Genomic DNA, 15,047 nt, shown 5'->3' on the forward strand with positions numbered 1-15,047 from the left:
TAAGTACAGGACCCTAGACTACAGAAAATTAGATCATCCTGGAATCAAGAAGGAAACTCTGCCAAGGAGAAAACTGGAAGACTGAAGAAGGAAGACTTTCCTGCAGTTGCTTTGCTGGACTGACCTGCAGTTGCTTTGCTGCCCAGGAGAGGGGAAGGACTTTGCTTTGTGCTGTGTCCCGTTGCTTGAAGGAATCTCCAAGGGTCTGAAGAAGAGCTGGCTCCCTGGTAAGAAGTCCCAGGAACAAAAGGACTTCACCCCCAACTTCCCTAAACTCTGCTGAGAGAGTTTTGTCCTTCCTAGAGTGCTCGGGCCAGTTGTGGTGCCTCTGGAAGTTGTACCTGTGTTGGGAAGCTGGAAAACAAGATTTTAAAAACTTTCTACAAGTTTTAACGCATCTCTCCCTTGCGGAGCACATCCTCGTCAGTGTGAGGAAATTCCCGCCGCCCCAAAGGCCGAGATCGTCACAGCGCCTGTTGATGCTGCCAGAGTCATCGCATCCTTCGCTTGCGGGACGCACCAGTCCGGTGCGGTAAGATTACCATTGCTGCGAGAATCGTCGCAGAGCCATCGCATCGAGGGGCCACGAGAGGAGAAGATCAATGCTGAGCCGCGCATTGTTGCCGCACCAGAGATCGTCGCCGCCCCGAAGATCGTCACATTGTACCTTTTGCGAGCCGCTTCCACCGAAACCTTTGCACCGGAATCCACGCAAGGTATCACATCCCTCCCCATACAGACCGGTGTCACCGCAACACGCCTGCTACATCCAGCGGGATTGTCACATCGCCTCCCCAGGGTCTCATGAGTGACGCATCCCTTGCTTTTCAACGCTACAGCTTTCACTTGGAACTTTTGTCGCATCTAAAGGTACTGTTGGCTAAAACGTGACGCAACTGTGGATTATTTTAACGCAACCTTAGGAACTCATTTGAAACCATATTCTTGAACTGTGTATGTTGGATTTTTGTCGTTTTGGTCTTGTGTAGTTTAGATTAAATAGCTTTATTTTTCTAAACTGTTGTAGAATCAGTTTGTGGTGTTTTCACTGTGTTACTGTGAGTGTTGGTACAAATACTTTGCACATTGCCTTTGATAAGCCAAGCTACCAAGGGGGTGAGCAGGGGTTATCTAAAGAGTGCATCCTCCTTACCCTGACTAGAAGCAAGGGTCCCTATTTGGACAGTGGTACCTACCTCTGCCAACTAGAGACCCCCAGTTCTAATAGGTGGTATGTAGTTATGGTAGAATAGAGAAGGTAGGTTGTGTAAGGTTGCTTATATATGGTAGCTAGGCAGGTTAGGTTGCTAGGTAGATAGGCAAAAAAGGGTAGATGAAGTATTGTATGTGTGGTAATTATATATGGTAGTTATGTTTGGTAGGTAAGTAGGGTAGGTAGGTAGATATGGTATTGTAGGTAGGTACAGTAGGTAAGAAAGTATGGCAGAGTGATTGTTAGGCGTGGTATCTAGGTAAGATAAGTTAAGTGTTTAACTTAAGTAGATAGGAATGAATGGTACATTTGCTATGGTAGGTGATGAAGGAAGGTAGGTTTGGTAGGTAAGTTTTGTAGGAATGATAGGTTAGGTATGTTAGGGTAGTTTTGGTAGATAGGTTGGGAATTATAGATTAGGTAAGGCAGGTGGTATGGTAAGTGCAGTTATAATGGTAACTAATTATAGCAGGTCTGGTTGGCTAGGTAAAGTAGGCATGGTAGGTACAATAGGTAGGTACAGTAATTAGGAATTGCAGGTAGGTTTTTTAGGAATGTATCATAGGTTAAGTATGGCAAATATGGTTGGGAGGCATGGTACTTTGAATATAGTAGGACATAGTAACATTGTTGTCTGGTATTTAAAAGTTTATGCCATTAAAGCATTTGGTTGACTTGTTCCTTACAGATCCTAGCATTGTTAACGAGGAGCAAAAGCATGGACTGTTCATTTGTATTAGTAATATTACGATTATTCTAAGATGATTATTATCGGTTTTGCATTATAAGGCATGAACTTAAATGAGATACAAAAAAATATTCCATAGTAGATATATTTGACAAAGTGCGATTATTTTAGTTTTTCTTTCTTTATTTTTGTGAACAAAAAAAACTGTATAACTAGCAATATGTAATCATGACAGCAAACTTAATCAAATGAATGTGCAAAGGTGATCTGACCTCCAAACAGTAGGCAATATGTTCTGTAAATGACTAACACTTACTGCATATGAGCAGCTGTTCATGTACACTTAAGGGCCGATTATGATGATGATGAGACCGCCACTGACAGCCTGTCAGTGTCGGTCTCACCGCCATTGTTTGCATGTTTACCGGCCACCATATTATAATGGTGGGCGTAAGGATGGTGGACGGAAAGCCCATCCACCACGCATCCGATGGGCTCCTTGAGCCCTCCGATGCGGTGGAGGCCCTTGCATTCCCTACAATGGTGGCGGTGCCTACCAGGCACCACTGTAGGGATTGCGATGTCCCTTTCCGCCCACTTGTTCATGGCGGTTAAACTGCCATGAACAGGCATACAGAAAGGGACTTTGGGGGTCCGTAGAAGGCCCCCTTCCACCCTGGCCCTACACTGTGGGCACTGGTGCCCCCCTCCAGATCCCTGCACTGTGTGGCAGGTACTGCTTGGTGCCTGCCACGTAATGCAGCTATATGTACGGTGTCCCTTGTTTGTACTGCGGTGTGTGCTGCAGCCAGGAGATGAAATTGCACTTGTAAAGCAATACTTTTTAGACGCATATTGGCGAGAAGCCTTCATCAGTGTTCAGAAATGCTATGTGCTCCCAGTTTGCTTATTGGTTTAAGTTCTATAACCACAGTTCTTATTGGCGAGGGGGATATGGTGCCTAAATCCAGGGGCCAAGGAGGCATTGCAGTAAGGATGTATGATGCATTAAGGACAATGTCAACAGGACCTGAATCAGTCGAACGGGAATTACGTTTTTGAATTTGCGTTGAGGCACGTATAATCATTGTATGTGATCGCAGGGACTGTGACGTTGTTTGAATGCATTTTAGTTGGATAAATAAAAGCAGCCTTGCCATTGGCCTGGTAACTATCAATAAGAACTGTGGTGTGTGTTTATACAAGTATATGTTTACATATAGTATTAAATAGTATTTAGATTGATTACATTTACAATATATAAATGTTGTATTTTAAATATTTAAGATTTACTGTTTTAAGATATATATATATATATATTAAGAAATGATATGTTTGTATGTTTTTTAACTGTATTGGTGTGAAATGCTATTCAAAACAAATATATATTTACTATTATAAGTGAAGGGAAGTAAGGGGAAACAATATTTTTCTGATCAATATTTTTGACAACTTTTTTCCCCAATACTGTTGATTTTAATATTGTGTAAGAGTCACTTGCATCTGTGAATGAAGGGAGCAGGTCTAGTCTTCCTTTTTAGATAGCAGGGCAGGCCTCAAGCAGAAGAGCATCCTATGGGGAACAAGGCAGTCCTCAAGCAGCAGAGCAGTCCTCTGGAGAACAAGGCGAGCTTCAAGTAGAAAGGCAGTCCTCTAAACAAATAGGCAGGCCTCAAACAGCAGGGCAGTCCTCTGGGGAGTAAGACAGGCATCAAGAAGTAGGGTGGTCCTCTGAGGAACAAAGCAGTCTTTCTTCTGTAAATGGTCGCAGGTCCAGGAGTTTACTGATGAGTGGCTCAGAAAGTCAAATATTTATACTTGGTTCCAGGCTGTTAGGAAATTCCCTATCTGACCCCCACATGTGGTTCTGGAAAAATGCTCCCGTCCCCTGTCAAGGAACCATTAGGTCTGGGGTGACAAAAAGCTAACGTCAGGTTCCTTTGTATATGATGGAGGCAAATCCCTTTGATATGTAAGTGGGGCTCGGTACAGCTCTGCCCCAGCAATCCTGCCCACACCCACTTCCCTTTGTCTCACTGTGTGACAGGAATACACAAATTCCACCAGCAGAGCCATTGACAGTCATGTGACCCAGAATTCTGGCAGAAGGCAAGAATTTCTTAGAACAGGCAAATGCCAACTTTGTAACAGTGGAATTTTCAGAATTGTGACTTAAATCCAACTTTTCCATAAAAGATAATTTTAAATTACAATTAATTTGAGTCTAAATGGCATATCTCTATCTCTCCCAATCTAGGTTATCACTTAATAAATGTAACAAGGTAGCCCCAGGCTAGTCAATGGGAGAGGTAGGTCTTACAGTTGTAAAAAATGACTGTAGCAGATTTTCCCTACCGGGACATATAAAAGGTCAACTCACATGACCTACTTTTTAAATACAAGGTACCCTATTAGCCTGCCCTAAGAGTGACCAATATGTGTTAAAAAAGGAAGGTTTAGGCCTGACAAATGGTTTATTGTCAGCAGGGCCGGACTGGCTACCGGGCAGTTTGGAATGCTGCTGAAACGTGAAATTCGTTTTGCTTTAATTATTTCGGAGCACACGCAGATCTCCATGAACGTAATCAGCCCCCACCGCAGTGGAATTAACCCCCAGCTCGGCAGCATTCCAAACTGCCCGGTAGTCAGTCCGGCCCTGATTGCCAGGTCAAAATGCCAGATTAAAACAGCTTTACAGGTTGCAGTGGCAGGACTGAGACATGTTTCAAAATGCTACGTTAGTGGGTGGCATAATGAGTGCTGCAGGCACACTAGTAGCAATTAATTAACCAGGCCCTGGGTACATGTTGTACCATTTCCTAGGGATTTTCAAGTAAATTAAATGTGACAAGCAACTTTTACCATTTTAGGAAGGGAGCACAAACAATTTAGCACTATTTAGCAGTGGTAAAGTAAACAGAGTCCTAATGCCAACAAAAACGATTTAAAAAGCAAGCGGGGTGAAGGCAAAAAGTTCAATAGATAAGATTAATACTTCAAAGAGTAACATCTGTACAACCTACTGCAATACAAAAGCTACTATTAACCTGGGCCAAGGGACAGGAGAGGATAAGAAAGTAAATCAAAAGGCAGAGAGGCAAGGAAAAAAAGGACGAGACTTCACAAAATCTAGGCTGCGGACACCTACAGATAATTCCATTGCACTTCCGGAGACAAGCGGCTGCAGCTGTGAGGAGAGAGAAGCGAAGTGAGAGGCGAGTTGCAAGGACACGAGGATGCGAGGACACCCAGCGCCGGTCAGGCAGTTAGGCTACCGGCATACCTGGCCCCCAAGCAGCCCCCAAGCAGCTGCTGCTGTGCCAGACCCGTGTCGGTCCTGTGACTCCCGTACCCCGTACCCCGTACCCGCACCCCGTGACTCCCGTGACTCCCGCGACTCCCGTGACTCTGCGAGGGGGGTGCCGGCCCGCCAGAGCGGGAGAGCCGTGGCAGGAGAGTGGTGGCGAGGCACCTCTGTCCCGAGTGCGGCTGCATCGGTAACAGCGGGACCGACCCGGTGGAGGTGGGAACAACGGGAGCAGCAAGGCAGCAGGGAGGCTCGCCACGCCACACCACATCACGGATCTCCACGGTTCGTCTATACTACGGTACGGATCCCGTGAGGCTGGCTGGCTGGCTGGGGGTCGCGGAGTAGAGAAGAACAGGTGGCGCCAGGTGTGAGCGCTGAGTTCAGTCGAGCCAAGCCGAGCGCTGCGAGAACAACACCTGCGCTGGGGGAACAACACCTGGCAAAACTCAAAACTCAAAACTCACCACCAGGTAGCCACTGCCGGGGGAAAGAAGCAAGAGAAGGTCAGGCCAGGCCAGGCCACGTCCAGGTGCGAGCACTGAGCCCAGCTGAGCCAAGCGCTGGGAGAACAACACCTAGGCGCCAGGGTAACGCCGGGAACCATCGGCAGACGTGAGCTGCTACTGAAGAGCCTTCATCGCAGGTACCTCGCTAGCGCCGCAAACATTCTGGGTTAGGAGGAGGAGGAGGGAGTGGGCAGAGGTCAAGTAGATCAGAAGGAGTAGAACCGCTGCAGGTTGACCTGCAAGCCCCACACGCAGTTAGTTCCACACTCCCTGCCTCCCTCCCTGGACCCATAAACAACACAAGTTACCCACCCCCGAGACCGCCATAAATACCAACTTTATCACAACAGCGGTTGTTACAGCAGCCAGGTGTGGTGTGGGTATTGGGTGCGGGGGCTCAGGTCAAACCGCTCCCATTACCGGCAACTCTGCGAGGGCATAACAAAGGAAAACTAAGGGACTATAAACAGGCAGAGCAATGACATCAGGAACAGTCAGGCTAGAACCAAAGCCTAAATCACCTGCCAAATCCAAAACGAGGAAAAGGAAAGAGGGCAACCTAGAGCCGAGAACCTCACCGAATCCAGGATACGTCCAAGCGATTAATTTACAAGCGCACAATAATATTGGAGAGGATCCTACTCCAGCAGTCATGGAAATGCCGTCACCCAATCAACCCTCAACCCCAATTGCCTCAACACACAAAACCTATCAGGCATCCACTGCCCCCCTGCCACTCTGCACAACTATTGTCCCCCAACATTCACAAAAGCCCGCACAAAAGCAATCACAAGCAGTACCAAAGATTCCACTAACAGTTCTGGAAAATCTGGTAATAATTGACGGAATGCCACCTAAGAAAAGGATATGCTCCTATCAGCCTAAGGTCTACACAAAGTTCTCATTTCTCAAAGACCCAGGAACAGCCATCTTCTCTAAGACAGGGGACATCAGTGGCCTCCAAACTCCGCTTCTAAAAGGTGCTTCTGTCGGTACCCACACGACAAAGAGCCAAGCAGGTTCACTCAATTGCTCCAATGCCCTTTCTCCTTCTAGCAGCGGGGGGGCTACACCAACGCCAATTTCAACACAATTAACATCAACGGACCCAGGGGACACCGCTGCACCCAATCTCACAGCCAGTCATGCTCACACCACCCTTAACTCCTTGGGAAATGGGGCTGACAGGAAAAACCCAAACGAAGCGCAAACAATTGAGCCAGTATGCGTGCAGACCTCAGCCATTCTTAATTCGACTCAACCGAGTCAACCGAGTAAGCACGGTCTATCTCCCTTGAGAAGCCAAGACAGGTCCAAGGAAACTAAGGAAACTAAGGCCATGGTTCATAGGGAGGGGGTAAGAGAAGACTCGCCTGACTTCCATCCAGTCAGTAGTTCCCCAATTCCTGCAATCCCTGTAATGGAAACACGAGGCGCATGTATGGAGCCACCAATGGCTCTTACAAGGGAAGAAAGCGGGCATCTCCCACCTCAATCGCCAGGATTCCCCTTGACTCCCGCAAAAAAAACCAAGGGAACCTGAGCAGATCCATTGAACATCTAACAGTGTTAGCGGCATCGCAACGCCGTATTCTACTGCAGTTTAATGACTCCCAATCGACAAATAATTCCATAATCAACGATATGTCTTCCATGGCAGCACAAGAGTGGGAGGAATTAATTGCCGCCTACAATGCCAAACCTCTTGAAGGGAAGTCGACAACCAACCTCCATTGCGGTTTCAGACACTGAGGCTCGTAGTCCGTCACCCAGTGCCCACCGGTCCCCCCTACCCAAAGTCCGAGGCAGCGTTCCAACAGAGTGCCCATCGCAGCATCCAAAATCAACGCTCAACCCCATAAAAAATTTGACACCAAAAAAATATAATAAACAGAAACTCTTACAATTCAAAAGAATCCAGTCAGGTCAGACTTCGGATAATCGTAAAATTATATCGGGTGAAGAGGCCGCAACAATCAGGCGGGATGTCACACCCACGGTCACGTCCTCGGAGACATGTCATGAGTCCAAACCAAAAACAAACAGTACCCTCCGGATTACGAAGTTGGATAATGACCAAGGTGGGGGCTCACACACCTTAGGAGCAGCATCCTCAAGTCACTTCCCAGAACCATCTCCTCAGGCCAACAAGAGCCCACTGACGGTCCCAACAAGAGTGCAGCGCCAGAGTATTCCAACCTCAATTTTGTTCATTCCAGAATATACATCCAGAGGGAAAGAAGACACATTGAACAGGGGGAACATATTAAGACTTCTGCACTATTTAACAAACCTTGCAAATATCAGTTCGACTGATCTTTTGCAAGTAGGGTTTCAATCCAACACCACGCCCCACCAGCCTGATATCACTAAAACAACTTGGATCTCGCTGGAGATAGCTAATAAAATTTTGGAAGAGGAGGTAATGTTCCAGCAATGGGGAATTGCCTTAAAGCTGGAAAGGCAACCCCGTTATCCGACTCCCCTTTTACCTTCCACTCAACTTCAGCCTCAAAAAAACCCTAATTCAATACTATAGGGAGCCAGGAGCTGCTCACCGGAGCAACGTTCCCGAAACACTAAAAGCCCTCAACTGGGTCAAAACCATAACCAAAACACGAACCTTTCGCTATCTACCGACCCTAATTGGAGATGTATCCAGCGCACTATCGTCACAACGACTGCTGACGACTGACAGAATGGGCAAGCGCCCTTCAACCCTTTTGTGAGACGCGGGGCAATAAGAATCTGTTCATGGAACATCAATGGCTTAGCTAGCAAAAGGAACGACCCAGAACTCATACAATACTTAACTTCATTTGACCTCTTGCTAATACAAGAAACCTGGAAAGACAAAGCATTTGACCTCCAGGGGTTCACGTCACTCTGCAGGCTGGCAAACAAAAACTCAATCTTTGGCCGCGGTTCAGGAGGACTGATGGTCCTCGCCTCTATAACCACAATAGGCGAAATTAGGGCTCTGGACTTTCACATAACCCCCCCAAGTGTCATACAGGTGGAAAAGCTATCACTCCCCTTAACCAAGCAGCATCAGGAAGTTATTATTATAAATACATATATCCACCCCAAATGGAAACAAAAATTGGTGGAAGAGCTGGGGCACGTTCTACAAAAAATAAGGGATTCTAGGGTGTCGGACACCTTTATTCTGGCTGGTGACGTCAACATGCTTCTCATCAGCAAAGAGCAAGGGACTGATCTCATTCACGAACTGGACATAGCATGGGGCGTGCCGCCACAAGGCCGAACAAAAAACAATATTTTAACGAAATATTCAAAAAAAAAAATTTTGTTACTGGATAACCACAATCTAAGGGCCCTAAACGGACGTTATGCAGAAGACGATCCACCCGCAGCCACTTTCCACTCTAGCACACAATCCTCGCATCTGGATTATATGTTCATGTCTCTAGACATGTTCAGCTGGATAACATCATTTAAAATAGATGCGATCGACTTCAGCGATCATCTGCCCCTTGTGGCTGAGATAAGATCCAACTCGGCAGAGGAAAAAGAACGCTATACTGGCCCAGAGACAGAAGTCAGCGCTAACCTAAAGCGGATACGGTGCAATCCCGACAAGATCGATCTTATTAGCACCACTGCGAAAATCCTCTTCCACCAAGTCTATTGCTCATCCAAACCAGCGAACGTCTGGCAAGACTTCATTAACACCATCGGGGAGCAAATGGGAAGTACCAGGTCGATTAATCCTCGCCTTGGGAGGGGAACCTCAAGTACGAGACAGATGAGGCTGGATATGAAAATACAAAAACGTTTGATTAATCAAACTTTGCGGTGGATGCGAAAGGACCAGGGAAACCATAGCCTGCAAGTAGTGCTGAGGGAAGCAAAAAAGCAACTCAAACGGCTGGAATGGGAAAGTCAAAAGCAAAGAAACGAAGATCTTTGGGGGAAACTCCTCTATGAAGGGAAGCCGAAACACAGCTCTAGGTTCTGGCATATGGTGAAAAGAATACAGAACCCTGACCATCTGGGGCAAAATTCGCACATAGCAGAGGAAGTATGGACCAAATACTTACTGTCACATTTTAATAATGACAATAATACAGGAGACACAACAACAAATATACCCTGCATGAAAATTACAAACCTTGGTCATGATGGTAACTTTAACAATCATAGGGGGGAATATGCATCCGGAATGCGGGAAGGTGAGTTAGTGCTCACAGGATTTACCGCAGCAGACATCGGACGGCGAATCACCAAGGGGCGACCGCATGGAGCTCCGGGGCCGAATGGAATCCCTCCCATGTTGTATAAATCTGACGTAGCTTTCTGGAGTGCATCCCTGGGGCTAGTTTTTAACGAGGCTAGACTTACTTTGTCTCTTCCGGACTCCTGGCATGGGTCCGTTATAAGCCCGATCTATAAACATGGGAGCAAGAGTAATCCGAATAGCTATCGTCTCATTGCTTTGCTTGATATAGATTACTTTGCATCCTATGTTTCATCCAATCCCATTACACATAAGGCCATGACACACATTTGCATGGTTTTAAATTTGAGCTTGAGCTCCACAACAAATATTGCAACATTGTATAGTTTTGGCCAACTGAATTTTTCAGAACACCTGTAGAACACACTCAAATCTCTGTTTCCCTGACAACTAGCCTGCATTCTGGGCATTCTACTCGTCCCCTAGATGTTCCCTATGTATTTTCTGGGATCCCCACACAAGTACGGTGCATTTCCCGTCGCGAATGCCACTTTTTCAATAATGAAACGACCCGTACACACGCACGGTCCGCTCACGTATGGCTCGAATATAATAGTGAAACGACCCGTACACACGCACGTACTATTGGGGTAGGGTCCGCTCGCGTATGGCTCGAATGTAATGGTGAAACATCCCACACACACGCACGTACTATTGGGGTAGGGTCCGCTCGCGTATGGCTCAAATGTAATGGTGAAACGTCCCGCACCCACGCACGTAATATTGGGGAAAGGACCGCTCGTGTATGGCTCGAATGTAATAGTGAAACGACCCATACACACGCACATACTATTGGGGTAGGGACCGCTCACGTATGGCTCGAATGTAATAGTGAAACAACCCGTACACATGCACGGTCCAAACGCGTATGGCTCGAATGTAATAGTGAAACGACCCGTACATACGCACTGTCCGCTTGCGTATGGCTCGAATGTAATAGTGAAATGAGCTGTACACACGCACGGTCCAAACGCGTATGGCTCGAATGTAATAGTGAAACGACCCGTACACACGCACATACTATTGGGGTACTGGGCGTTTGACACGCTCTAGTGAATGCATGTGTAGGTGCATTTTACAAGCTCACGCATGGCACCATTACAATAGTGATACCAGGAAAATACATGGCAGGGATGTAGGTGTACGGTCATAATGAGGATGTCGATGTATATATTGGCATGGCATCCTTACATCAGCAGGTCCTAGGTGTGGCAGACAGTGAAATAGTGCAGGGAATGTGATCATGTGGCACAGTTGATGTGTGATGAGCTGTTGAGACATGTCATTTGTGATGGGGCACTATGTGGTTCACATAACCTTTACACTTGTCACATAAGTAACATCATAAACATGGTTGTGATGCACATCACACTGTGATAGCACACTATTCAGTACGGTCATCTGTCACATGATGCCAGGGACATGGACACTGTCTCACTTGTCAAATTGACGCCCAGCATGACCCTGTGTGACAATGTCATGTGTGTGACATGTCAAAGATTAGGCATGCTGTTTGTATCCTGTTAACTTAATCTGCTGTAGGTGTATCTCTGATGGGTCTGTGCCGTGATTGCAAGGGTTTCCCATGTACGCACACCATGCCACAGGGGCATTTCAACTACTCATGTGTGTGATGGCATAATAGATCATTTGTCCCCAAACATACAGGTCTGCATCCTGAGAATGGCTGTGGTGTAGTTTAGTCAAATGCACACCTCATTCACAATGTTACAGATATGTGCAATCGATAGCACATGTGACGTGGGTGTGTGCCTTGCAGTCAGCTGTCTGGATGTGTTGACAACCTTCTCATGCAGGTCACGTGACGTGTGTCACTGACGTGATACATTGTTCTGCTCACTCAGACCAGCCCAGCAGATCATTTGTGTGCATGTCATGTCCATTTCACAGACAACAAGTGTATCAGTTATAATGGAGGAGTGGCAGCTAGCTGGCATATGTGTCCTTGATGTACAGGCCATGCCAGACTCAATGGTGATTTGATGTGTTGAAGCAGTGTTGCTTGTGCTATGTACATTGTAATTGTCGTTGGCTGACAGTTGTACACCTTTTTCCCAAAATATGTTTTGCAGGGCACCCCCTCTGCCAAGGCCGTTGCCAAACTTGGATGCCATGAGGGAACGTGATTGCATCCGCCGTTACCTATTCACTCAACAGTTGATTCAGGACTTGACGGACAGGCTGGAACCACATCTCCTACCACGACACAGGTATCCAACTGCGCTGACACCCAAGGTAAAGGTAATGGCAGCCCTACATTTCTTTGCCACAGGTACGTTCCAATTGACCATAGCTGATGTGGGGGGGATGTCACAGACCATGTTCAGCCGTGTCCTACCTGATGTGTTAGCTGCTATGTTGAGGCACATTGATGAATTTATCAAATTCCCTACTCCAGACGAGTTGACAGGTGTCAAGGGTGATTTATATGCCCTGGGTGGGATGCCACATGTAATTGGGTCCATTGATGGAACACATGTTTCTTTGGTGCCACCTCAAGCTCAGGAGCAGGCCTACCGCAACAGGAAACATTACCACTCTATAAATGCCCTGGTGGTGTGTCTTGCTAACATGCTGATTTCACATGTTTGTGCACGTTTTCTAGGATCGTGCCACGATGCATTCATCATGAGGCGTGGCAGGTTACCACAGATTATGCTGCAGCTGCGCAACCATCGGGCATGTCTTGTTGGAGGGTAAACTCTGTTTCCCATGTATGTCTCTATTTTATGTATTTCTCTGACGGCATCACATTACACACCCATTGCCATGATGTCAATTTGTAGGAGACGCAGGATATCCCAACATGCCGTGGCTCATGACTCCGCTCCGCAAGCCCAGAACAGCTGCAGAACAGCGGTACAACAATGCACACTGGCAGACCAGGCGAGTGATAGAGCGAACGTTTGGACTCCTGAAGAGCCGGTTCAGGTGCCTCGACAAGACTGGCAGATCACTCCCATACGCCCCACTCAAGGTGTGTGACATCTTCACTGTGTGCTGCATGCTGCACAACATGGCAGTATAGAAGGCCGTGCCACTCAGCCTGGATCCTGATGAGCTGGAACATCCACCCATTGAGGATGAAGGCCTTGGCCAGGATGCAAGCGATGAGGAGGAGGAGGATGATATCCGCAGTCAGCTCATACGCAACTTCTTCTCATAATGGTGAGTCCTAGGAAAATATTGTGCAAGCTTGTACCATAGAGTGGCATGTGTAGCATACTGTGTGTCCAGCTGACTGTATGCAATGTCACTTTGATGTTTGTTGTTGCAGTGTCACACAAGTGCTGATGTAATGCCACTCACATATGTGCAATGTGTGAACATGGAATGTACAAGTGTACTACATTCTTAGTGTATTATACCTGACCATGTCAGAAAGAAATTATTCTGAACGTGACCCCTTGTGTGCCTGTCATTCCCAGGTAGCCCTGCCTGTTGTCCGTTGGTGTCATCTTCGTCCTCCTGCTATTCCTCATGAAGTTAGCAACATCAGCCGAATCAGCGGTACATGCACAGACATGTGGAAATGTCAGTTTGGGTAAGGATTCCAAACAGGCTGTTTTGTGTTGGTATGGTTTCAATTGTGTGGTAAATGTTAATGCGCATGTTGTCGGACCATACATACATGTCACATTACCATGTCTCAAATTTCATGTTGCCCCACTCCCATGACAGGACAGTCACCCTTCTTGACAGTCATCTGTAGTTGAGTTTTGACTCTGGTGAATGCATCAATGTGTGTAAACCTTGACCCTGACACATTGCAGATACCACGGTTTGACATTGTGTGGGACATCACAACCACAGCCACTGTGGGGAATTGCAGCCTCACTGTGTGCAGCAGGATGTGTCTGGATCATCCCCTCAACCTTGTGTGCCAGTACAGTTTGATTACCCAAAAACATGTTGTGTAGGTGTGGGCCAGTGTATGTCCCACATGTTCATTCAACTGTTGTGTGAGTCTGTTTGCATTAATGCATTGCTCCTTGTGCCAGTATGTCATGTCACTGTCATGTCGTTACCTCTGTGCCGGTGGAGAACAATGCCTTGCTAGCCTTCTCTGTGAGTTGATGTTAACTTTCCATTCCCAGGATGCCAGGTATGTTGCGCTGATGTTATCACAACGTTGTGCTGTAGCAAATGTTAAATCTCCGTGGCACTAGTCGAGTGAGGTCATTCACACGATTATCTTGTGCCGTGCAGCATCTCATGGTCACGGTAGTGTTTTTTTTGTTGCTTTGTTCCTCATTACTCGCTGTTGAGTTTGGTTCCACTTGCTTGTCATGTTTAGCATAGTGGGGCACAGTTGCAAGAGCCAATGACTGGCTCCTGTGGGGCTTCCTTGTGTTTAGGTCATTCCCTTTCTCATCGTAGGAGCTGTTTACGGCTCTTGCGGGTGATGTCTACTTTCCCGTCATGGCCCTTACGGATTCACAGGGCTAAATACGGATTGTTGGCTTTGTGTCAGTAGCACTGCTATACATTACATTTTCAGAGATTAGGACCCTCAATCATAAACTGTGACTTAGTTGATGGCCGCAGGGATCTAATTGCATAGTAGCAGCCTTGTGAGCGTTACACATGCTTCGTTTAAGTGACAAACTGTGCTACCTTTTATGTGTCCGTGTTCAAGCATCTGATCTTGTCTCATTGCAAAATCTGTGATCACACATAGGGTACAGTGGCAGCGGTTACACTTCACAGGTGTGACTGGTACAGTGTAGGTCCGGAGGTATTCTGTGATTCTGTGACAAAAGTATGGATTCCTTATGCTTGTTTTTCTTTGTTTCAGATCTCCCTCCCTGCAGTTCCCCTCCTCTCCTTCCCTCGCCTGATCTCCCTTTTGTGTCTGTCTTTTGGACTCAGACCAAGGGGCTATTTGGAGATGGAACCCTTTCAGCATCGCACCACTCTGATGATCAAAGGTACGGACAGTCCCTGGCAGTTGTGTGGAGAATCTTTCACCAGCATTACAGGTAACATCATTCCATGACTGTGATTGTCTTCAGAGCAATGCCACTTGGCATGTACATTGGATAATG

Source organism: Lissotriton helveticus, chromosome 6, assembly GCF_964261635.1.
Source record: "Lissotriton helveticus chromosome 6, aLisHel1.1, whole genome shotgun sequence".
In the NCBI taxonomy this organism is placed as follows: domain Eukaryota; kingdom Metazoa; phylum Chordata; class Amphibia; order Caudata; family Salamandridae; genus Lissotriton; species Lissotriton helveticus.